Here is a 25,144-nt window from a genome sequence, read left to right as displayed (position 1 = left end):
ACCCCCGCTGCCCCATCCAACCCCTCCTCTCATTCCCGACGGCCCCCCCGGGACGCCTACCCCATCCAACCATCCCTTCTCCCTGTCCCCTGACTGCCCCTGGAACCCCTGCCCCTGACTGCCCCCTGCCGCCCCCTTCAACCCCCCCTCCTTCCTGACTGCCCCCCGGGACCCCTGTCCCCATTCAACTCCCTGTTTCCCCCCCGCCCACCATCCACATCCCCGCCCCCTGACCACCACCCCAAACTCCCCTGCCCTCTATCCATCCCCCCCCGCTCCCTGCCCCCTTACTGCGCTGCCTGGAGCACCGGTGGCTGGCGGTGCTACAGCCGCGCCACCCAGCTGGAGCCATGCCTCACCACCACCATGCAGCACAGAGCACCGGGTCAGGCCGGGCTCTGCAGCTGCGCTGCCCCAGGAGCTCACAGCGCCTCTGCCCACAGCATTGCGCCGGCGGCAGAGCGAGCGAGCTGAGGGTGTGGGGGAGGGGGACAGGAGGGGAGGGGCTGGGGGCTAACCTTCATGGCCAGGAGCTCGGGGGCCGGGTGGGCCGGTCCCGCGGGCCAGATGTGGCCCGCAGGCCGTAGTTTGTCCACCCCTGCTCCACAGTGAATCCGCACCCCAGGCAACGAAGAGAGTAAATCCCAGGCGCATGAAGGAACTGAGTCTTTTCCCTCATGTTCCTTATTTTCCAGATCGACGACAATCAGCCACTGGCGTTTGTATCTGAACTTCGACTGGTAACCGTGGTCTCTGTCAAGCTGCAATTTCACGAGAGCACAAAAGTGACAGAGCTGTGCAAATTGGTCCAGGATGCCACTGTGAGCATCTCTGGTATCATGGAGGGCTGGAGAGGCAAAATTATCCAAATCTCCACATATGGCAAAGTGAGTAAAGCAGGGCTTAGCCGCTCTGTGAGATGCAACCCAGCAGGCGTAAGGATCACTGTGGGAATTAGGGAGAGGCATGCCCACTAGGGTGGCATGGGTGGGGCCCATTCAGCTGCCAGCCAGGCACAAAAAATCTCAAATAGTGGCATCTGTCCAATAGTAAGAACCAACTGATGTTTGTGAGCAAGTGGGATACCTGGTGCTTTTGGCCTGAGCAGCGCTTTTACCATTGTGGTTGTTTAGTTGTATTACAGCAGCACATAAAAGTGCCAGCTAAGATATGGGGCCCATTTGTGCTGGGCGCTGGCCATACGCATGGTAAGAAATAGTCCCTGCCCCAAAGAGCTTATTGTCCTGACAGATAACGGACGGGAGAAAAGAAACATCATCACCCTTGTTTTCTACAGGGAGTCTGCGGCACAGCTGGGAATCAAACCCAGATCTGTTAAGGCCCAGCTGTAATCAAAGGACCATCCTTTTTCTCAGCCCCCTTTGTTCACAAACTCTTTGTAACCGTATGCAAAATGCATCATGCCTGTAGCTTTTCAGAATTCAAGCATCTAAGGAAGTCTTGGATGTTTGAAGGCACAACTGGGTTGAGCCCCTCTGGCATATCCTTAATGGAATACTTGGGTTACTTATTAATCTACTTTTAACCTCTCCTCCTTTTCTGTCCTCCAATACAGGGCTGCACATTTCTGTGTGCCTTGGGCTGCCTGGTGGTAGGAGGAGGAGAGCACCCATGCCTTAGATAGTGCAATGAGCATTTCTAATTTCTGCTCTAAGAATCTCATGAAAATTGAGTAAGTGCAATGTCCCTCTGCCTGGGTCATCAGCAGGCTCCCAACCTGGGATCTTTAGCACTACAGCACTGATTTTTACCAACTGAGCTAAGGGAGTAACGCCGTTAGCTGGTAGCAGTAGTTGGCTGTTATCTTCTAGTGGACCAGCCACTGAAAAGGAACATGTCACTCACCCTGTCAGTTGTGTTTTTCTTTTGTTCTTTGGTCCAATGCACTGTTGGAATTGAGTTGCCAAGACTTGCAGGGGTCTGGGAGAAACATTCATTCATTTTATTCTCCCATCGTTGATCACGCTGACCGCTGCTTGAGAAAATGGGACTTGGTCATGACTTAATTCCAGTGCTGGTCACAAGTGGGAGTTGTACAGCGATACAGGTTGTCATGGGTATTGACAACCAGAAATAACAAGGAAAATATCTGAAAGTAAATGTGTTAGGAACACATGAACTGCCAGGTTGGATCAGATCAGGGATCCATCTAGTCCAGTAGTCTGTCTCTGACTGTGACCAGCACTGGCTGCTTCAGAAGAAGGTGCAGGAGCCCTGCAATCATGGGGTAATCTGCTCAAAGGGAAAGCTTCTTCCTGGCCCCATTAATTAGAGATTGGCTTGTACCTCGATGCAGGAAGGTTTATATCTCTTCCAAAACTCTCTTTTTTTATCATTTACCACTGTAATTCTGGATGTTCACTGGGTAAAGTTTGATTCTGGAAAAGAGCTGATTACTACTTGGGATAATATTTCTCCAGTGCCGTTCCATCCCCAATCACCAGCCTGCCAGTGGTGTGAAAATTGCCATTGCTCTGAGATCAGCACAGAACGAAAGTGCTTCATGACATTGCGGGGACTGAGTGTTAATTGGCCAGTGGAGGAGCCAGTCATTTATCACAGGCCCAAAACAGTAGTGGCAAGCCCGGTCGTGAGTCTAGATCACTACTAAAGCAAAGAGGGTGAGGAAGATACAGCTATGGAGCGTGTTAGCAGGGGCCGGCTGATTCCATGTTGCTCTTACTGTATTTTAGGCTTGTTTCCATTGGGATTACAAGCGGGTTAGCGTTCTGTGGAGTTGCTGGCATGCGTTCTAGGCAAGAATATACAGGTAGGATAGGACTTTGCTGTGGGGTGTGTATGTGTGTGTGTGTGTGTGTGTGTGTGAGAGAGAGAGAGAGAATTCGTTAGATTGCTCACTGCCTTTCCCCATACTCTATTCCTGACGCAGTCACTGGCTCGAAGGTTAAGATGGCCTCCAGGATGCTGACGCTTTATCCAGGGATGATCTCATGTGATGAAGAGATTTATTCAATATCTGGGTTGCCCGGCTGTTTTTTTAAGAAGCTTCCGGAGAAGGAGACGAGCGATGCTGTGAGCTCTGGGGTAACCTATGAATATCTCGGCAGAAAGAGAAACTCGTAAGTCACTCCTATGTGCTCCTTCCAGCACCAGCAAGAGAGAAGGGAAAATCTAATTCTGTTAACTCAAAGGCTGAATATTCTTAACCGGGATCAGCAACCCCAGAGAGCTTGCAAACAGGCATAGATGGTAGTGACCACCCTGCCCTTCCCATCTTGCTAAATAGAAGCTGGGTTCTGACTTGTTCCCAGCTAGATGGAAGGAGTTCTGATAAGGAAAAGGTTGAGAACCACTGTCCTTATCCAAGCGACTGCCTGAAATATCCTCCAACCACCTACAGTTCCACTGGGATTAAGAATGGGCTGGTGCAGCAAATGAATGAGCCTATCTAACTCTTTCATTTCGCCTCTGGGCAGCCAGATGGGTTCATAGATCTTCTGAAATTCTTTTTTCTGTTTCTCTTTATTTCTTACCTAGTGTATGATAGTCCAGATAGGTGATCACTGACTCTTGTCTTCCTTCCTCCTTTTAGAATGTTTGGAAAGTCAGGCTTTACCAGGAAGAAGGATGGGAATCGACCCTTGCTGGGTAGGTGGATCTATCCTCTTGGCACAGTTTTAATAATGTGCAGAACATCCGTGAAAGTCAGGAAGGGATGCAATGGTGGGAGGAAGGACATAGGGATAAATAGGAAGGGGAGTTGCCATCTAACAACATCAGGGAAAATAATAGCCATATGTTTTTGTTTAAAGCAAAAGATCAGCTCTGATTTCCCCCCTCTCCTGTTCCCATGTGTCCACAGATCCAATGCTTGTCTTTGCAGGCAAGCTAAAGGGTTGTAGGCCAGCAGCCCAAGTGGTTGCAAGGCACCTGTGATTGAGACAGAGGTGCAACCTATAAAACGAGAGAGGACAATTCACAAGCTAGCTCGTCTGCTTGATGACACCACAGCGCAATGCCATATGTAGGATTAGAACTCAGGCCCAGAGCGCTTCCTCCTGGCCTCTGAGCTGGACACACTCCAGAGCGGGTTTACTTAGGCCTAGGGCATGTTGGTGGGGTTTTTTTTTCTTGTTGCTTTGAGCAACCCCCTAAGACCAGCGTATGAAGTAGAATTCTAGAGACAGCCACTTCCAGCCCTGCATGGCTGGGAAGAACCATGTCTTATACCCTAATATACTGTCTATAAAACACCTTCCTCTTGAAAGGTCACGAGAAAGAGATCAAAATCTTCCAGGCTGCACTGCAAGGATTTGTGAGACACAAAGAAGGCCGTGTTGTTATGTACGAAGGCTCTACAGGCTATGGAAAAAGTCGGTTAATTGCTGAAATAGACTACCTAGCCAGAGAGGAAAATCACAGGTCAGTTCTCTTAACTTTGCTTCGTAGCATCCCTATTCCAGTCTTGGGTCACCGCACAGTTCTGCAAAGGCTCCTCAGTCCTGACTTGTGTATCCTAGACGTAATACACCCCTTAGCATAATGCAGGGTCTTATCTATGTGTAGTTAGATAATTATCTTAACCTCATAGGCAGTTGTTTTTGAGTTTCAGGGGAAGATATTTGCTAGGGTGTTTTTGTCTCTCTCAGAGCCTCTTCCCCACAACAATCTCATCCATGGAGCCAGATCAACCCTTCCGGTGGGTGTCACGAACGATGGTTTCAATGTGTATTCATCATGATACCACCGCAGCCATTCAGTGTAATCACTTACTCAGTGGCTCTCAGTGAGCCGCCGTGTGAGCTCAGGCTGGAGTGCTTGAGCACATGTCCAGTGACAAAATGCCACGTGAAGTACCTTCACCTGTATCTGGGTCTCACCAGTGAGGGCTCTGTTATCATGGATAAAATACCATCCCCATCCCCTCAAGGAGCCAACACTGGAGGAGAGAGTAATTCAGCTGCCAGTCATGCCAGTGATCCCGTCATGTGATCTCCCACATCTATTTGTCCTGTAGTTTAGGTGAGCTTCTTTTCATTCCCTGTGGCTGCTTCTGCAGACAGAATTGCTCCCTATGTCAGTGAAAAACAGACCCGAATAGCAGGACGTGCTGGGTATGAAATCAAGAGTGAATGTTTTCCCCCCCAAAACAGCTCCAAATCTGAACACAGAAGTCAGGGGCTTGATGCAGGAATCGGTGGGTGAGATTCTCTGGCCTGCGCCCTGTTAACGTTATGTTTTATAGTTATAGGCAGACCAGGGGGAGGGATAGCACAGTGGTTTGAGCATTGGCCTGCTAAACCCAGGGTTATGAGTTCAATCCTTGTGGGGGCCATTTAGGGATCTGGGGCAAAAAGTCTGTCTAGGGATTGCTTTGAGCAGGGGGTTGGACTAGATGACCTCCTGAGGTCTCTTCCAACCCTGATATTCTATGATTTAGATGATCATAATGGTTCCTTCAGGGTTTAAAATCTCTGGATCACCACCATCATATGTCGTACTATGTTGGGTGTAGCTAGCTTGCCCGTATACCACTCAAGAGGCTGCATCTCCCCTGCCCTCCCGACACAGTTTCTGTCAGACACTTCTAATCAAGGTTGGGGGCAGGTCTCTAAGAAGCAGCTTCACAAGCTGCTCAGAGGACCCTCTATAGAATGAGGCCTTTGAGTCTGTGTTCGTACAGCGCCTAGCACAATGGGGTCCTGGGCTGTGACTGGGGTTCCTTGGTGCTACCATGATACAAATAATAATAATAATTTTCAACACAGGGTAATAGCACTAGAGCTGTCCAAAGTAGATATCCAGGAGTCCTTCTATGCTATCTGATCACTTATGGCCATAGTCTTCAGGATCGATGCCTGTAGACCTTATAAGAGACAAGACATCTTCCAAAGCAAGCTCACTGGGCTGTGGGATGAGACCTTCTACTGCCTCCTCAATAATCAGTTCCTTGTGAAGGTAATGGGGAAAGCACCTGCTCTCTGGGAGAAGACCCAGTGAGGTGTAACCACTTTGTGCATGAGCCAGTTACAAGGAGCGAGGTTCAGTTGATTCCTTCATTTTTGTCAGGCTCATGTCTCAGCATCATTCATCCTTGCCTTGAATTTCATTGGCAGAAATGTCAAAATTGTGGGCAGGATCAAATTTCCAAATAATCAGAAAGCCAAGACGTTTTCACTGTTCTACATGGGACTTGACCGGTACATTGGATACGGCTACTAAATTTCCCTGAATTTGTCTGGAGCATCCATTGATATCAAAGAATTCAAAACCCCCTTGATGTGCTGTGAGCTCGGAATTAGGCAACCTTCTGTTCACCTTTGCCTGAGATTACCCTCATTGCCGTTATGATGCAGGCTCATTGAGGCTAAATCTTACTCTGTGGGCACAGCTCCTACCCCTTACAGAGCATTGGAGGAGACCTGGTGAGGAGAAATTCAACAAATTTTCCATCCAATCTCTTACTTGTGGGGAGTAATCCAGCCCAAGGCAAATGGGTGTGAGGGAGGGAGTTCAAAGCATGCAGAAGAAACTCCTTGCTGATTCCATCATTGTGTGCCGTTGACGGACAGCGGCGATGCCACTGGTGGGTGATGACTTTTGTGATGTGGATAACTGCCCACTAAGTATTGGACTAAGATCCAGCAAATGCATGTAATGTAGTTCACCAAGCAGTGGCCAGATGGGAACATCATAGTGACATGGGTCAAATTCAAGCCATTGGCCTAGAAAGCAAAGGGTTCCATTGCGTGTCCCAGGACAAATCCTGAGCCATTAAGTCTCCACAGGGAAAGGTTTATTTAAAAAAAAAAAAAGGCGACGAGGAAGGTATGTACGCCTTGCTGCACTGGAAATTTCTTCTTGGCTGCTTTTCTGCTAATGTGCATTAACTCCCAAGCATGCTATGTCTCTTGCTAACTATCCTGGTGTCTTCCTGACCGGTTCCCCATGTCAGCTGAGGTTTCTCACATGGACAATGAGACAAAGCAAAAAGAAGAGGAAATGCTTTTCCTTAGAGTCCTGTGGAAGGTGAGCGAACTCCATCACCAGATAAATGGGGTGAACAGACATCCCAAACTAGGTACAGGTGTGAGGTTGGGCTTGCAGGTGTTAAACCGTGCCCTGGATAGGTCATCAACTGTGTGGATAGAACATGGGTTGAGCATCTATTGCTTGAGTGTAGATCCAGCTCTGCCACCTATGGCTGTAGAAGTTTCATCAACCTCTGTATGTGGCGCAGCCCACCACTAGAGGGTACAGAGCACCACCCTGAGTGGGTTACAAAGGCACGGCTAGCAAACAGCTTTACTTTAATGGGCTGAGATGACCATCCACTAGGACTATCTTCCCCAAAGACTCAATAGGGGTGTCTTCCCTGAACCTGAGATGCTTTGTGGAGGCCCTTCCTGAATACATGGGCTGGGATTTTCAAAAGCAGCTGTGTGGCTTAGAAGCACAAGTCCTGTTGGAAGTCACTGGGATTTGTGTTCCTAAATCAGCCGGGTGCTCTTGAAAATCACCTCACATAGCGCTTGTTCCTGCCTTGAAAACTGGTCAGATTTTCTGACTTGGAGCTTCCCCCACCCAAGATAAAAAGGTTCGGCTCCTTACCAGTTAAATGCTGGGTTAGAAATATGAGGCCAGATCTTCACCTGGTTTAACCTGACCTCAACATCGACTTCAACAGAGCTACGCTGATTTACACTAACCGAGGAAGTAGCTTGAGGAGTTTTAACATTCAGGCTCAACAGGTGCAAGGGGGAATCAGTGGAGAGTTGAACTGATGTCAATTAAAAATACCCAACTTAAAGAAATGAAGCAAACCCCTGTCTGGTCTGTCCTGGCTCTTTTTCTCTCCACTTGAAGCCTGGCCTAACGCTCTGGTCTCATTTTCAGGCAGCGGAAGAAGCGACACTGATTTTCATCATCGATGAAGCCCAGTACATCGATGCTGCCTCCTGGGATTTTTTGGCAAAACTTCTCTCGAGTGTCCCCGTCTTTATAGTCCTGTCATTGTCTCCCTTTGCCTCCAAAGAGCTGCTCCCTTGTGCTTCTGCCCAAGGCATCACGAAGAGCCCCAAGACCGCTGGTGTTGTCCTCCAGGAGCTGGAGCCTTCCAAACTTTTGGAGATGGCCCGTCAGGCCCTTGGAGTGGTTAGCATTCCCAGAGAGATGGAAACGTAAGTGCCCTTATCACTTGACTAACCTGCATTAGCAAGTGGAGAGGAACAAGTCCACCAGGGAGGGACATGAAGCCTTAAGGGCCATGAATACAGAAGGGTCATAGCCCACACACACACAGAGGGATTCAATGATTTGGCCCATGCCACACAGCAAATCCCTGGTCAAACTGGGAATAGAATCCAGAAGTCCTTACTCCCTGCCCCTGCTCTACACTCTAGCCAGCACTGTTTAAAGTATGCCCTGGTATTGTTACTGATTTGGGTCTTGATTCAGGAAGGCATTTAAGCACATTTTTGTTGCATGTGATTAAATCCCATCAACTGCAATGGGACTTAACTACCCGCTTATATGGTTTCCTGAATCCAAATTTAATTTGAAAACCCTTTTCAGCTCGCCAGCTAAACCAGACAAACAATTTAGGGCAATCCTTCACCTCGTGAGGTTTTCCTATTCCATTTGTTCCTTCCACTTCTGGGCCAGCTGCTCATTCCAGGGTCTTGGTCTTTACTGCTTAGCTTTCCCTCCTGATAATCGACGCATCATAAATGGAAAAAAAAGATAAACGAAATCAGCTATTTAAAAATATATTAAATGTGCTAAATTCCATATTACCACTGAGAAGCTGCTTGCGTCAGTAAGTGTTGGGCTTTCTCCTTTCTTTAGATTCCTCATACAAAGAAGCTCTGGGGTTCCATTGTACTGTGACGCTCCATGCTAATGAGGTTCTTGAGTTTTATCACATCCCAGAGGAGGAGAAGGAAGAGGATGGGTGGGATAACCTGTCTAGTACGATTCACCTTCTTAACTCATCTAAATCCCATAGCTCTGTTCCCCGCCAGAGGACTCAGAATTCCCGTTTACATCTCTATTTCATATTAACTGGATCTTGGGAGACATGGAACAGGTCTGGATGATTTAGGGTCTGGCTAATGGAACAGAGAGCCTTTCCCTCTGTCTCTAGTTCAAAGCCAGCCCTGTGGCTAACAGAATAGAGAGCTTTTCACTTCTATGTCCCCGGTTCAAATCCAGCTCAGGGTGAGTAGAAGTTACCACCTTCATGCTCACGTCCTTCATATGCTACCGGAAGACACCTAGATACTATGGTGAGGACAGTATAAGAACCTCCATAGAATAGAATAATACCTAGCTCTTCTATAGCACTTTTCATCTGTAGCTCTCAAAGCATTTTACAAAGTTTAGTATCATTATCCCCACTTTACAGGTGGGGAAACTGAGGCACAGAACAGGAAGTGACTTGCCCAAAGTCACCCAGCAGGCTAGTGGCAGAGCTGGGAACAGAATCCGGGTTTCACAGTCCTCATCCAGTGAGGTATTCACAAGGATACACATAGAATAGAATAGATTATGGGGTTCTCCTTTACCTGTAGCCTGCTCACTCTGAATCAGTCCTACCCAGGACCAGAAATCCAATCTTGGCTGAAAGGAAACTTCTTTAACTCACGGCGCCACCAACTTTTTAAAAACATTAATGCTCATAACATTTCACTTGAGGATGATCTAACAACAGATCCGGTCAACTCTGTCTTCAATTGAACTTTCTTTTGGGTCTGGACTTTGGTGCAGGAGCTGTTCTCAGTGAAGAGGAGGTGATAGATGATGCAGCGCTGCCATTAGCGACCTGGAAGCGCTTCCGTTGCTTAGAGAGGGGAAAAACAGCTCCTTTAGTGTGGCCTGGTGTGGATGTGATTCATCTGAGGCGATGTGGCTTGTAGGGAGATACAAAATAGCGTTTCAGCAAAGGCTATCGAGGGTGTTTAGAAACTAAACTGACACCAGATCTGTCAGTCCCTGTATCAAAGTGCTTGCAGTTTGCATTTTCTGGCAGATGGAATAAACACTGAGGAAAGAAAGATGAGTTTTACAGAGACCTTTCTAATACCTATAGTGCAGAAGACTAAATAAACCAGCACAAACTCTTTAGCTCTCACTTGCTCATGGTTTAATTTTTATATATATATTTTAAATGAGCTCAAACTGTGCAGTTGTAAAATGTTTCCAAATGATTCCTTCTCTCCAGTGCCGTCAAATCGATACCCTACAGAGCGCCTCTAGTCTCCTCCAAGGAAAACAAAGAGCTTTACATTTGTACCACCAGGAAGGATGTGGACCTGGACGCCGTTCTACTCCCGGCGAGGCTGAAAGGTGAGCAGCTGATCGGCTGGTGCTTCAGAGGCAGCGGTCAAAGAGAAACGAAAAAGGCCTGGGGAGCTGAATGCCGCAGTGCAGGTCTGAGATCCAGAGCTCATCACGGAGAAGGGCTAAAGACTCTGGGAACTCTGTTAGATCGAGCTAGTGTGGAGCTTTCAATAAAAGGGGTATCTACTGCGTTCTCCAGTGGTGCTTTTTGGATGCACAATCCAAATCAAGCTCCATTCTTTCCGCTTATTTATCTATCTAGGTACTCATGCAGCCCCATTGCCACAGTATCTGTGCCTTATGATCTGGAGCGTATTTAGCTCCACAGCTCCCCTGTGAGCTAGGGAAGTATTATTCCTGCATTACATATGTGGACCTGAGGCACAGAGAAAGGTAAGTGACTTGCCTTATGCTTCATGTCACACAGAAGGTCTGTGACAGGGAACTGAGCCTGAGTCTCCTGAGTCACAAGCTAACGCCTTATCCACTGGGTTCACATCCAAATGGACTTGAATGATTGGCCACAATGTACCTTGAACCCACCTGAAGTCAGTGCAAAATTGCACTCTGGGATTTCCTTTTGGTTGCCCGAGGCAACAGTGTTCACAAACTGTGTTGCCCTAAGGCACAGAGGGAGCTCCCTCAGTGTATTAATTTGTACAGAAAGAAGAGGTCAGAGATCCAAACAGGATTCTGCTACTTTCCTGGAATGGACTCAGGCTAAAGACTAGAGGGTCCATAATATATGGAATCACAGTCCTTATACAGGAGGCATCTATTGTACAAAACGAATAGGAGTGAGCAGGCTTCCACAGAGCTCGCGCTCCAGTTTCATTTGGCTTTGTTTACCAGGGACCACACTCTGGGCCTGATTCTCTTATGCCAATCACTGAAGTCAGTGGAATTATACTGATCTAAAATGAGCATGAGTGGGAAGGGAGAATCATTGTCTGGAACTCTATGCAACATCCCAGAAATTGCGAGCAACTGAATAATATCCTGCGAGTTAATATATTCACAGGAGGAAGTTATTGACTGATTGACTTCTTTGTCTGCAGAGATTGCTGTGGCCCAGTTGGACAGCTTGAGCCCCTCTGAGCAGATGGCAGTTAAATGTGCAGCTGTCATTGGCCATACGTTTACTCCAGAGCTGCTGCTGTACATCCTCCCGGAGTGGACAAACAAGAAGATGGAGGAGACACTCATGAGCCTGATCAATTCCCACGTGTTTGAGTGTTTTGGAAAAGAAGCCAGGGCTACACAGGCAGTAGGTTCCTGCCATTTACAGACACATCTGGACCCCTTAACGATGCAAACCCTGGGGCCAGAGGAGTCTGAAGGTGAGCAGGGTTTTTAGTTTCCAGAACCCCCAGTGTTCCCTGGGAACTCCTTTGTTCCTCTCTCTTTTGGCCATACCTCGGAAATGATGGGCTGATGTCACTTTCTTTTGTCCCTGTGTGCCTGAGCCAATGCCCGTTCAAGTCAATGGGAGTATTTCCTTCCATTAACTTCTTGGAGTTTGGATCCGGCCCCATGTACATAGTCACTGGCCAGTGATGGCAGTTGAAATGGTGTCCCTCGCCTCTGTTTGTCAGAGGGTGGAGATGGATGGCAGGAGAGAGATCGCTTGATCATTACCTGTTAGGTTCACTCCCTCTGGGGCACCTGGCATTGGCCACTGTCGGTAGACAGGATACTGGGCTAGATGGACCTTTGGTCTGACCCAGTCTGGCCATTCTTATGTTCACCTAATATTTTGTATTCATAAGTGCTGGGGAAATTACTCCCTGGGAGGCTTAGGAGAATTTTGCACGAGGCTCTACAGCCATCATAATCACATTGGCTCTGCTTTATTATTATTTATTTATACCGCTCCCTAGATGTGTAAAGCACTTCTATAAACAAGTAAAAAATGACAGGTCCATGCCCAGAAGAACGGCCAGTCTAAGTGGTTTCCAGTCAGATAAATCTGATGCAATAGAATAATAGAATATCAGGGTTGGAAGGGACCTCAGGAGGTCGTCTAGTCCAACACCCTGCTCAAAGCAGGACCAATCCCCAGACAGATTTTTACCCCAGTTCCCTAAATGGAACCCTCAAGGATTGAACTCACAACCCTGGGTTTAGCAGGCCAATGCTCAAACCACTGAGCTCTCCCCCCCGTGATAATAATGTGATAAAGGAATCATTGCTGCTTTCCAGATGTCAGGGCCGCTGCTCCTAGCTTCAGACTGCAAGAGGAGCTGGGGATGTTGTAGACTCTTTGCTGGGACAGGGCAGAAACTAGGAAGAGGCTTCAGACAAGCTTAGCACAAGGTAAACTGAAGTTCTTATTGAAACCCAGACAGTGGAGCTCCAGAGGAAATAGCATAGGGGCGCTGACAATGCATTGCAAGGTGTTTGCGTTTTAGGGTGGTGCATTTCTAGAGGCTGTAGTTCACACTAGTGCATGGGATATCCTGTAAGAGGATGAAGATGATACCTGCAGTCTTGGAGCATAACATTGCAGTGTGTTGAATGATTGCCCCAGTGTCTTGAAATCTCCTGTCCCCTGCAAGGTGCTGCTTGTCCATCCAATATTTCCAGTTTTGGAAACTCTGCAAATGTGTTTCCTACTTCTGTCAAACAAATGACAAACTGGGAAGACTAGTGATACATTAGCCAGCCTGAAATCTCCATTGCAACCCAGACAGCCAATACAGAACTAGGTCACCTGACTGGCTGACTGTGTCAGGCTTATCTGATGCCATATCTGGTATCTAATATATCAAATATCCAGATGCTTCTTGTATGCAGGTCAGAGCATTCTTGGATGCAGTTCCAGTGCTGAGCATCACATAAGGGGATAGAGGAACCACAGACAGATTCCTAACTTACCAAACACACAGATCTAAAATAAAGTTCCAGCTTATGTGTTTGCAGTAGGCAAACCCGGTCACTAGTGCAACTCCAGTCTCTGTTTGCAGGAAGATAACGATGCCTGTGTAAAGCATTTCAGATTCAGAAGTTTTGTCTCGTCTTTTCAGATGCAGCAGAGAGGACCGATGCCCCTCTGGGGCAGGAACTCGCCATAGAAACTCCCATGGCCTCATGTGAAGGTAAAACTTCTTCGGCTGTCCAGCTGGGAACGTAGTTAGAATGAGGGCGGCTTTGAAAGGGGGACATAGAGAGAGAGAGGAGCCTGTCTGTTGTTATGGCTGTGAGAGTACTTACCTGGCTATCATTACCCCAGTATCTGAGTGCCTCATGATTTTCAATTGTAGTTATCCTCACAGCAGATGGGGGACTAAAGCAGAGAGTCTAAATGACTTACACAAGGTGTGACGCTCTCCCAGGATGCCCAGAATCTTAAGCCACTGTGTTACCCCTCTGCCTCAGCAAGAGAATGGTTTGCTGGAGCACAAACTGTATGTCAGCTCCCTGCCACACCAGTCTGTCCGTCTCACCAGCAAACTCCTTGAGACTCTGCTAGTCTAAACCTTGCCTTGCAGGTGAACCCAGTTCCCAAGTTTCCCAGAGACGTCTGTCCATAATGTCCAGTCTCTCTCGCTGGACACTCTCAGCAATTTTTAGAGACTTAATTAGTTGATATATAATTTAAACAAAGGCATCACGTCATACCCACCTCTGGGGTGGAACCCGTCAGCTGTTTAACAGCGCACAGGAACGCAGCACAGTTTAGCTGAGGAAGTGAAGGATACCCGATCCTAAACCATAAAGTAAATTTTGGAAGTTAGAACAGATTCATTTAACCCTTTTTTTTTAAACTTCCTTTTCAGATAATTTACAGAGCAGGGCAAAATCAGCCATGAATAAACAGGTGTTGCCAGAAGATCATCTCTGGTATGGTGGGGGGGATCTTTGATCACCTGGGTTCTTAAAGAGCAAGTTAATTCCTTGGGAACGGGTTGCTCACGGGACTGGGACTGGAAATGGGATAACAGAACTTTTCAGCTCCAAGCCACTAGTTCAGATCTGGCTCAGCTAGGATCTAATCCAAAACCCATCAAAATTAATGGGCAGACTCCTATTGACTTCAGTGAACTTAGGCTCAGGCCCTTGGTCAGTGATAAAAAGTTATTGCTGTTTTTTGCAAGGATATTGCACAATTATTAGACAGGGTTCAGAGAAGGGTGACAGGAATGATTAAGGGCCTGGCAAAACTCTCATATGAAGTGAGATTGAACAGACTGGGATCAAGAGGGGACATCATAAAAGCATATCAAGTAATCGATGGTCTAGAGAAGGCAGATTGGGAGTTTCTGTTTTTCCTTCTCATTGCACAAGAACAAGGGGACATTCAACGAAATTAAAAAAAAACAAAACTTTTTTACCCAATGCGTAACTGGAACTCATAGCTATAGGAAGTCACAGAGGCCAAGAGCTTAGCAAGATTCAGAAAGGGCGCGGACATTTATATGAGTAGCAAGAGCGTCCGGAGTTATAACAGTTAATGCTAACAAACTTAGGAAGGGGATAAAACCTCATGCTTTAGCCAGTCTCTGTCTGTGAGAGACCAGGATGAGAACTAGTGGGGGGAGCAGATTATCCCACATCTGCCTGCTGTGGGGTTCTGACACCTTCTGGAGACATATAACCTGCTGGCTGCTATTGCAGACCTGATACTGGACATGGTTTAATCCAGTCTGGAAACGCCTATGTTGCAGTTCTTGATTGCTGTTCGGGAGCCTGTGTACAGTGGATTTTTGATAGTGGTATAAATGCTTTATACTGGATTTTCTATCTAGTTAGGTCTGCCCCCCACCACTATAGTATCTGGGCACCTTATTAACCTCACAGCAGCCTGTGAGGTACAGCATTATTATTATCCCCATTTTACAGATGGGGAAATGGAGGCACTTGACCAAGGTCACACAGGCAGTCAGTGGCAGAGCAGGGAATTGAACCTGGTTCTCCTGAATCCTAGTCCCATGTCTTAACTGCAAGCCGATCCTTCCTCAGTTGGTGGATGATGCCAGACAACTTGGGGATTTTTATGTCAATTTAAAGGAAATGAAATTTTTTTTTCAGTTAAATTTTGAGTGTTTAATATTTTCTGCAGTAGGGGCGCCCCCAACGCCCATGTGGATACTGGGGACTGGGCCCTGATGGGATCATCCCCAGGGGATCCTTTAGCGATATTCAACTTGGGCTACAGCGGGCTTGCCCTCTCTTCTCTCTCACCATAGAGTTGAACAGGAGTTCCTGGACAGAGTGGACAAGATGATTAAGTGCCATAAACGTGGCAGAGAGGAAGCCACAAACCTGGCACCCTGTGAATGTGGAGAGAGAGTGGAGTCGGTGGTCTCTGCCCTAGCCCGCCATTGCCTGATGGTGAAAGACAGAACCAGGGCTTTTTATTGTCTGCTGGAGTCTGCAGCTGCTTCCTTATATTTAGCCAACAATTATATGGTGAGTTGGCCTCCATATGTTCCTGCATCTCTAGCTGACCTAACCCTAAAGCTGGCGCTGGATAAGTTTCCTCTGGCTAATAAGTAGGGGGTGGAGGGGGGTCAGAGTTGTGTGCTCTGGGCAGGCGATGGCCCAGCCTCTCACTGTATCTCTCTGTGTTTGCTTGAGGCATACTTGTATTTGAAGAAAGCCAGTGGCCTACAGGAATTGTCAGCGTTGGCAGTGTTCCCTTGTCTGAAGAGACCTAAAATGAAGATCAACCAGTTTGAGGAAGCCACTTTCTGTAGCCTCAGGGGAGAGGTAAGAAGCCAGGTAGATGCCGGAGGATGTCCAAAGATGATGTGGTTCACGGGGTTTCTGACTCTTGCTCTCTGCCTTTCCCATGAGCCCCAACTCCTGTGCAAACCGCTCAAGGTTCTATCACCCATCCATCTCACCATTGCCACCTTCAAAAAGATTGGAGCAAAATCAGGAGCCCACTCGCTTTTGCCGTCTAACTGCTGGGACGGCTGCGTTTTGCTAGCAATCTGAGCGCTCTGTTGGATCCTGGCTGCCCTGGAGGAGCAAGTAGCAGCAGCAACCCAAGGAATACACAGTATCCCCCCCCGTATCTGCTCCTGGCTTTGGGTTTGCAAACTCCCCTTTCAGCTGCAGACCCCACCATCTCCTTTTGGAGGCCGACCTTGCCACAGTGGCATCTCCAAATCTTCCTCCCTCCTGATTTGATTACTGCAATGTTTGTGAGGCACTCAGATATTAGCAGGGACCACAGTAGAACCTAGACAGTCAGATACACCGTACCCCATTATTCCCTTGTTGTGCACCTGCAGCTCAGTTTGATTGCAGGACCCCACCTCAACCCTGTTTTATCCTAAAATGCGGAAAATGCCATTCAGCCTCCCTGACCTCGGCAGACTCTCTCCCCTAGGTGCAATTATGCAGTGGCGTTGTTGCAGCGGTTGCCTTACTAGTCACTCCCCATGCAGGTCTGCTTCAACATGGGCCAAATCGCACTGGCCAAGAAACTGATCAAGAGGACCCTCTGCTTACTGCACAAGGGATTTCCCCGTACCTGGCTCGGCGCCTTCTTCCAGTCGTTCCTGGAAGAATCCAAACACTCTGCGTATCACACTCAGCAGCGTCAGGCCCAACACACAGAGTAAGAGGCGGAATCTCAGTCAGATGATTGTGGGTCTTAGCCCTGGTCCCCAGCGGCTATTTGCAAATGTCACCATGGAAACTGAACACAATAGGCGTGATTGGCACGCTGTGTTTGAGAGGGTTTCTAATGGGCCCCTTTGCTTGATCTCTCATTATTTAATTAGCAGTTACCGTATATGTTTGACTTGCTGTGACCGCTAACATCTAACAACGTCTTTCCAGTAGGAAGGCATTAGCTGTCCTGCAGCAGCAAATCCACTGCCTCTCCTTGCTCTGGCAGCTCTACAGCCTGGACCCTACCGCCAACAGGAAGTACTCCTGGCTGGCAGCCCTGATGAACATAAATGTGGTAGATGCGTCTGAGAACAAGATGCAGGTGTGTGTGCCCTTTGCTAATAGTCCTGGTATAGATGGCAAAGGTCTAGCTACCTCATCTCTCCAGGCGCATATCCTCCACTCATCAGCATGGCACCAGAAGTAATAATCCCTGAGAAGGGGGAAGTACCCAGAAGGCTTCTAAAATTAGGACATTTTATGTTCTGGGGTAATGTCTCTGGGCACAGGCAGTATTTCTGAGTGAACGCAGTGTGGGGTTGATTGAGAACAGAAAGGCTTTGCGTCTTCATATTGCAAACTATAAATGAGCTGGCAATTAAGAAAAAAAAAAAAAGGAAAAGCTTTTTGCAAGAGAAGTTACCATTAGTCCAGCCTTGAGAGCAGGGGCCAAAGTCATAAGTCAAATATGTTGCTACATTTTTAATTAGAAAAGTCTCTGTGGCAATCAGATAACCCTTGAGTGTCAGCATGATGTTTAAAACACTGCCCCGTGTTAGCCTGCTCCAGACCTCCACTGAGCTGGTGCTGCTTCCAGCTCAATGTTGTTGTCTCTAGGTAGGGAAATTTTCCTCCACCTAAACATACCATCTACAATGAGACACCGTGTTCTATCTGGGCAAGATCCCCAGGCCTGCTCCCAAACTAGGGTCTTCTCCTGCTTGGCCTGCTGCATGGCTTTTCCTTCAACAGCCTTGTATTTTCTTTATACCGGTTGGTGAATTTCAGCAGGGTGCATTTTCGTATCTTCTTTTCGATGCCTTAGATCATTTCGACGTATATGGATTTTTCACAGTTCTCCCAAAGCATGGGCTATAAAGACGAGTGGCTAAAATATGAGATGATGGCTATCCAGAGAAGTTCCCAGTGCAACTTCACGTTCACCAGGGAGAGGTTGCAAATGACAGCTCAGTTAGCTCAGGCACTGACCTGTAGCAAGCTCTGCTTGGGTCATCTGACCTGATCCATCCAGTTGGGTGAGTCCATTCTAACCGTTTGCTGGGAGGGAGAGTTTATACACATAAACCCACACACCATATATACAGACATATGTATTCTTTCTTCAACAGGCTTTCAAGCTCATACAATGTGTGTGCGGCTCTGGAAAACCAGCCTCCAGTGCCTGGTTCTTTCGGTTCTCTTCAAATCTGTGTTCCTGAAGAACAAGTATTATCATCATTTCATTTTGCTGTATTAACTTGCTAGAGTTGGGGTATTTATGTTGCGTTGGTCAAGATGATTTATAAAGAGAGATGGAAGAATGAGTGTAGATGGGAAAATGGGGCGGCGTAAGAAAGACAGGATAGAGATGGAAGAAGGGTCCTCGAGATGGTGCGATTGATGGATGTAGATGGAGGGGGAGGTGTGGATTGATTTTAACCTGGCAAGGATCAACAGTATGATACAGCGAGCTGGAAAGGCCTCTGTTTAATCAGCGCTGGTGCCAACTCCTGCTAGCATTTTAGGGTCAGAGCTCCCTTAGGACTTTCCCTTTGCACAACAGGGTCTCAAAGGATTGTTTATAATGGCTCTCTTAGAGCTCGTAGGTCTTATTTTGTAGGTACGCCCAATGCATCAGAGTCTTAGAGTGGCTGTGGGAACTCGCTACTCAAGAGGAGAGCGTCATTGTCTTGGCATGTTTCTATTCAGCCTGTTTAGACCTGCTGCTTTGTGATGCTTAAGTGCTACCTGTAGTTTAAGAAGCAGGTAGTTTGTAAGTGCTACCTGTAGTTTAAGAAGAAGGGTGGCCACAAGCTGCTATCCTCTGCCAGGATTCCTGCTGTTTTCATCATGGGAAGAGGCATTTAATGAAGCTCCTACACTGGCTGGGAGGGTTGTGTTACCAGCAGTATCCACTATGGTCATTAGTAGTATTTGTTGCTATAGAACCTAGGAGCTCTATGCATGGACCAGGACCACATTGCGCAAGGCGCTGTACAAACACAAAACAAAGACAGTTTCTGTCCCAAAGAGCTTACGCTCTAAATGTAAAAGGGAGACATTGTCGTCATGAAGCAGAGCATCGGGAATGTTGAGGTGGTCTGTTCTTGCACGCCTAGGCTCAGATGTTTCAAGGGGACGCCGAGATGGCCAGAAAAGAGCACAACTCGGAAAGGCATCTGCTAGCCTCTTATGCAGCTATGCCTTTCTCAGACCCTCTCAGTTTCTCTTCTGGTGGGACCTTAGTGTGTGAAGAAGGGAGTCATTGCCCTTCCTACCATGAGTTTTTTATATTGAGAGTTTTAATGTAAGGAAAGAAAATCCCCGTTGGCCTACGGAGGCCATTTTTCTTTCTTTTGAACAGTTTTGAAAGCTGACTTTGGGCTGCTGATCAGGCACTAGATGGTACCAATCTGTGTGCTACTGACATATTTAGAGGAAGCACACAGAGCAGTGCTGGCTTTGTCCAATGGGATGGGCTTGTCTGGTTTCCACCTCTACACTACAAGCTGGGGTTGGTGGTTTTGAATCTACCCTAGGTCTGGCTTTTGCCAGGGAACCTACCAGATTCCTTATTAATGGGCAAAACATCAAAAGGGAAAACATGTTTTTATAGGACCTACTTGATCAAAAAACAAACTTCATTTCCTAAAGCCATGGCCTTAGCATTGAGTAGACCACTATGGGGTGCAGGGGTTTATTCTCAGGGAGCACCACCTGGTAAGGAGGCCTTCTCTAGGAGGAAAGGTAACTGTTGTCTTCATGCTAACTCATTTCTGATGCTTTCTGGTGTGGCACCAGGGACATGGTGCTTCACTAAAAACGCCAGATTCAATCAGCATCCAGCCATGATTTAAACTGACGACCCAAGGTCCTTATCACCAAACACGCACCCACGTGAACCACCGTTGTGAGGTCTCTTCTGTTCCGACACTGTCCTGTTAAGGTGCCGTTGAGTGGAATGGCTTCTCTGATGCCCATTTCTTTTGCAGGGTTTGATTACAGGCCCATTGAGGAGTGCCTGCAGTTCATAAACCAATACGAATCCAGCTGCATCCTTAAGTCTCAGAGCAACATCTTGCTGAGTCTATATTCCTCTTTGGCAATCTGGTAATACAGGGGCCTCATCAGATACTTCTCTGTGTTGGGGCTTTAGCTCTTGCGTTCTTTTGTGTGCTGTGGGGAAAAGAACCATGATCCTGTAGCTATGGAATTGGGTGCAGAGAATTCACCCCCTGCTGCAGAATCTGTATTTTTTTAAAAAATAAAGCCAACATTTTCCAACTTGGGGACCTAAATTCCGGCATTTGGATAGAAGTGGCCTGATTTTCATAGCGTTGAGCATCTGCAGCTCCCATTGACTTTAATGGAAGCTACAGGTGCTCATCCTCTCTGAAAATGAAATGGCCCTTTCATGTAACTGCCTAGGGCACATATGGAATTAGGGCGACATTCACCCCTGTGCAGAGACCAGCACAAAACCTTGTCGCTATTTAAGTCCCTCTTAAACTCTCAAAATAGGGGAGGCTCTTTTCTCATTTGTCCCATTGTAATGAGCGGCTCTGCAAAGCCACCCGCAGCTCCTTCCAAGCTGCTGTAAGAATAAAAGGGGGGTTGTTGAGTGCAGTATTAAAGCAGCCTTGGCCGGCGGTGAATAGAAGAGGTTGATGGCTTCCTTTCTGTTTGTTTGGAGGTTTGGCAGACTCCATCAGTGGAATCTGTTCGAGGAGAGTTTCACAAAGGCCCAACGGCTGGTGAGCCGAACGAACGCGTCCCTTTTTGGCACTCACGGCTTTTTTAGATTCCTGGAATGCCAGGGGCTGTTGCTATGGAGAGTCATGGAAGACACGCCCGAGAAGGTCCGGGAGACTCGCAGCTCAACGCTCGGGGTGATTTTTCTTTTGTGTCAATTCCAGTGCTTATGTAAGGGAAGGACCGGTAACAACCAGGCCTGGTCTGAGCAGGTATTGTGCATGCATAGCTCTTCCCATTTGGATCTGTTACACGCCGTTCTCTTCCAGTCCTGGTGTCCATTATACTTGGACCCCCACGTGGCTCTGCCAATGCACACAGCACCCTCTGGTAGTCCAGCCCACGTGCCCATATAATTCTGCCAATGAACCTCATTAGCCTTTTGCAAAAATTCCCCATGGCTGCTCACATGGAATCAGCTCCACCAGGATCAGCTACACAGGGAGCCCTAGTGTAGACAGGCTGCTGCCAGCATTTTAAGCACCACATCACCACCCCCCTACTCAGAGCGGGTCTATTCTCCTCTCTTTAGTATTTAGAGGAATTCCTTTCTCGCTGCTCGACGAGTCCGGTCTACCACATGAGGGTTTACAGCCTGAAAGCTTCTGTTAACCTCCTGGGAGATGAAGATAAGAGCCAGGTCCCTTTGCCGAAGGGTCTCAAACTTTCAGCCACTTTCCAGACCAGGCTGGAGGAAACGTCTCTCAATGTGAGCCCTGATAGAGTCCAGAACAAGGTAAGCTGTGACTCTTCCCTTTGAACGCCAGGGGAGCTGAGCTCTGGGGTACCCATAGAAACAAGGTGGGCAATGGTAGTTACAGTGCAATGGGCATCGAGTGACAACTTGTTCTAACTTTCATTCTGAACGTAACAATAACAGTACAAACAACACCCCTGGGTGCAGTTGGGTCCCAAACTACCGTGTTTACTAGTGCACACAAACGTGAAAAGCCTAGCTACATACACCGTCCTGCTCTGACTGGTTTCTGGCGGCTTCTAAAACATAAAACACAATGAGCACCGCTAGAGGGCTCTCAAACTATTTAAAGGGAGTCTATCATACACTGTATAACTTGCGGAGGGAATTGTCAGGGTCTGCAGTGGAACTGACGCAGGTACACAGAGATCCCACTGGGGAAGACTTTGTTGCAGGTTCACTATTTTGCCTCCCACATAACTTTCCCCCTATGATACAGCCCCTGCTAAACTGCAGGTTTAGTGACTTAAGAAATGAAGAGATTCTGCATTAAGGGGACAGGGTCTTTATTTCCCCCTGCCCTTTATAGACACACCCCATGGCACCTGTGCATCCAAAAAGACTGACAAGAATTCCCATTACAGCCCTTTTACTGCTGCTCAAACTGGGTCAGCAGGGGCCACTGTGAAACATGAGTTTCAACTTCCCTTCTCATGACCTTCTGACCTGATGTTCTTAGCCCCTATGCTTCAGAGATCTGGCTCTCCCACTGTATAGGGCACAGATGTCATGACAGAACTAGGAGTAGGAGGACAAATAATGTGCACTTTGCTTTCTGCTCTTCGGTAACTCAGGCGAACACCTTAAGCTGGAAATTTTCTCCTTCTCCTGTCTTGCCCTCTTGTGCATCGGCTCAGCCTCCGCTATTGTTATGAACCATGCTGAGAAGATTTCCTGTTTTGTGCACAGAATCAGGCTCCAGCAGAGTCAAAGAGCTGAAGGACAGCAAAGATCAGGATGAAGAGGGCACACGAGAATACATGAAATCTGCCACATCGAGGCTGAAATCCAAACCTATGCTGAAGGAATTGACCTTTGTTCATCTCCAGCCGGGGCAAGCTCCCGCGTCCCCCCATGCGCTGCCCGCTGGTGAGCCTATGGAATACATCAGCACTGCACCCCGAATCTTGCCCTCAACGTCCAGAAAACCCCAGGGTGACGGTGACAAAGCCTGAAGGGGCAGGAGAGACTGTCAGAGCTGGGACATTGCTGGGTAGGGTGGAGGGTTTGCTGGAATCTGGAGCATGTACATTGAAAACCTGCCTCGTCATGGCTCAGAGGCCAGCAGAGAATTTTAGGAGGGACAGTGGAAAAATGGGGGAAAAGTGACACAAAGGGGTTCTTTTCTTTTAGTCTGTGTCGTTCAGTGGTGTTTGTGCGACCCTGGAATGATTGGGGATAACTCTGTACTCAAGGGGTCTAATGACACTGCAGTCAAACACCCGGGACTGGCTGATTAGGGCTTGCAGGGCTCTGGCTGCGAGGCTATCAAATTGCAATGCGGCTATTCGGGCTAGAGCCTGGGCTCTGAGGGGTCTCAGAACCAGCTGCAGGTGTTTCACTGTAGTGTAGACATACCCTAGGATAACCTGGGAGCGGGGCAAGGTTCTGTGACAGACCTACTGAGACCCCACTTCCAGCAGCTATATCTCCCAATAGGGGTATTGAAAACTTGCACCTGAACCCTTGGGCAGTGGATAACAACAGTCCTGCTATGGAATCTGTTCCACTGTTCTTTCCGGAACTCATTCCTCCTGCTAATGCACTGGGAATTGCTGCAAATAATCTTCCCCAACATAATCCTTCTCCTGCAGGGACTAGCCACCATTGTATCAATCGCATAGATTTTAATGGAAGCTGAGACAGTTTGAAATGTGTATAGTTTATAATCAAGTTATTTAAGACATATTTATAATGCGCCATAGAAGTGAATACAGAGTGACTCACACCCACCCACTGTTAACTCTGCATTACAATACAGTTTTACTTTGCACAATCATATGCTCTTCGGTGAGGCACCAGTTTAGCAAAGCACTTGAAGTCTCACGGAAGTCAGGACTTAACGTTAAGCACGTGCTTCAGTGCTTTGCTGAACAGGGGCCGAATGCAGGGAGGTGATTGAAAGGTAGCCACTGTGGTGTTAACTGAACTGTTAGAGAAGTTGTAAGACTGAAAAGGAAATGTAGCATGTTCCCATGTTTCACGGCACTTCCCTACTGGGACGCCGTGGCCGCTCTTATCAGAGGGATCCAGTTTCCTGATGGGGGTGTTTATAGCCGCCTATCACTAAAAATAGAGCCACTAGAGAAAGTAAATGCACCCCACCCTTTCACTGCATTTATTTCCCAGTGGCTGAATCCTGTTACTGGGCTATCCTAGCAGTGTAGCTGTTTTTTCCAGGGAGGTTTTTTGAATCTCTGTCCCAGTCCTTTGGATCCATCCCCTCCTTCGTTCCTCCTTTTCACCTGCTTTGCGCTCGTACCCCCATGGCCCCGTGTTACAGTGCAATTCCTCTGGTTGTGGGACTCCCTGCAGCACCTGTCATCCTTGCTCCCTGTTTGAGAGGTCCCTGCTGGGCAATGCAGGTCACTAACTCTCCCCACCAAGAAGCGAGTGTGTTACCACCGGAGCATTCCCTGCACCTGCCTGGCCATGGGGAGAAGGAACAGGAAAGTAGACACTGGCCTATTATCGAGTAGTTCAGAGCGCTATTGTACCAATAGGCCACCAGGTAAATAAGCCTCACACCACAGTTTTTATGTAAGATGATGCACTGTGGTAATACCCGGAGGAGCTAGTGACAACCAGTGCAGGATGTATTTTCCTTTCAATTCCAGATACATTCAATTGTCAGCGACTGTAGTTTCTGCGATAGCAGTTCAGGAGAAGAGCTATGAGGGGGACACTAGATTTCATGGGATCTGAGTTCAGTTAGGGCCGGTTTGTTTCTCTTTAGTACCAGACCGTGGAGGTGAGTCTCCAAAGATGATGGTTGCATACTCCATGGTGCCTGAGGAGAACAGGACAGCTGAGGGCTCAGCAGAATGTTTGGCACCTTTTGGTTTTGGTGGAGGCTCCACGTTGGCATACGTGACATCGTCTGGCTTTGGCTTGGGTTGGAGCCTTAGCATGGCATATATTATACCGTTCTTCAACTCCCCATCTGGGGTGGCATCTCTGGGGTGTCCTTCATCCTTCTGGAAAGCCCCAAATAATTGGAGAATAAATCGAATGTCATCCTTTTAAACATTTCCATTTTCTGAATATTAAGTCTCACTTTACCACTGCTAAAAATCTCTCTAGAGGGTGAAACTGCAGGGAGGGTGAGGGGGGACATGGGAAAAGAGAAATACATTTCTCTGGGGTGCTCAAAGAACACCCCCCTATACAGGGCCGGCTTTAGCAAGAGCGGGGCCCGATTCCTGGGGGCGGGGCTTGCTGCAATCGAGCCGCGCGCTGAGATCC

At 47.7% G+C, this 25,144-nt stretch overlaps 1 pseudogene; it reads left to right on the top strand.

The window, feature by feature from the left end:
- The window catches only part of LOC112106105, a 31,431-nt pseudogene extending 8,473 nt beyond the window's left edge, over positions 1–22,958 (top strand).
- The last annotated feature ends 2,186 nt before the right edge of the window (positions 22,959–25,144 follow it).

This window comes from Terrapene carolina, unplaced genomic scaffold, assembly GCF_002925995.2.
Source record: "Terrapene carolina triunguis isolate 2854851 unplaced genomic scaffold, T_m_triunguis-2.0 Scaffold197, whole genome shotgun sequence".
Classification (NCBI taxonomy): domain Eukaryota; kingdom Metazoa; phylum Chordata; order Testudines; family Emydidae; genus Terrapene; species Terrapene triunguis.
This window is presented reverse-complemented; position numbering and strand designations above follow the sequence as displayed.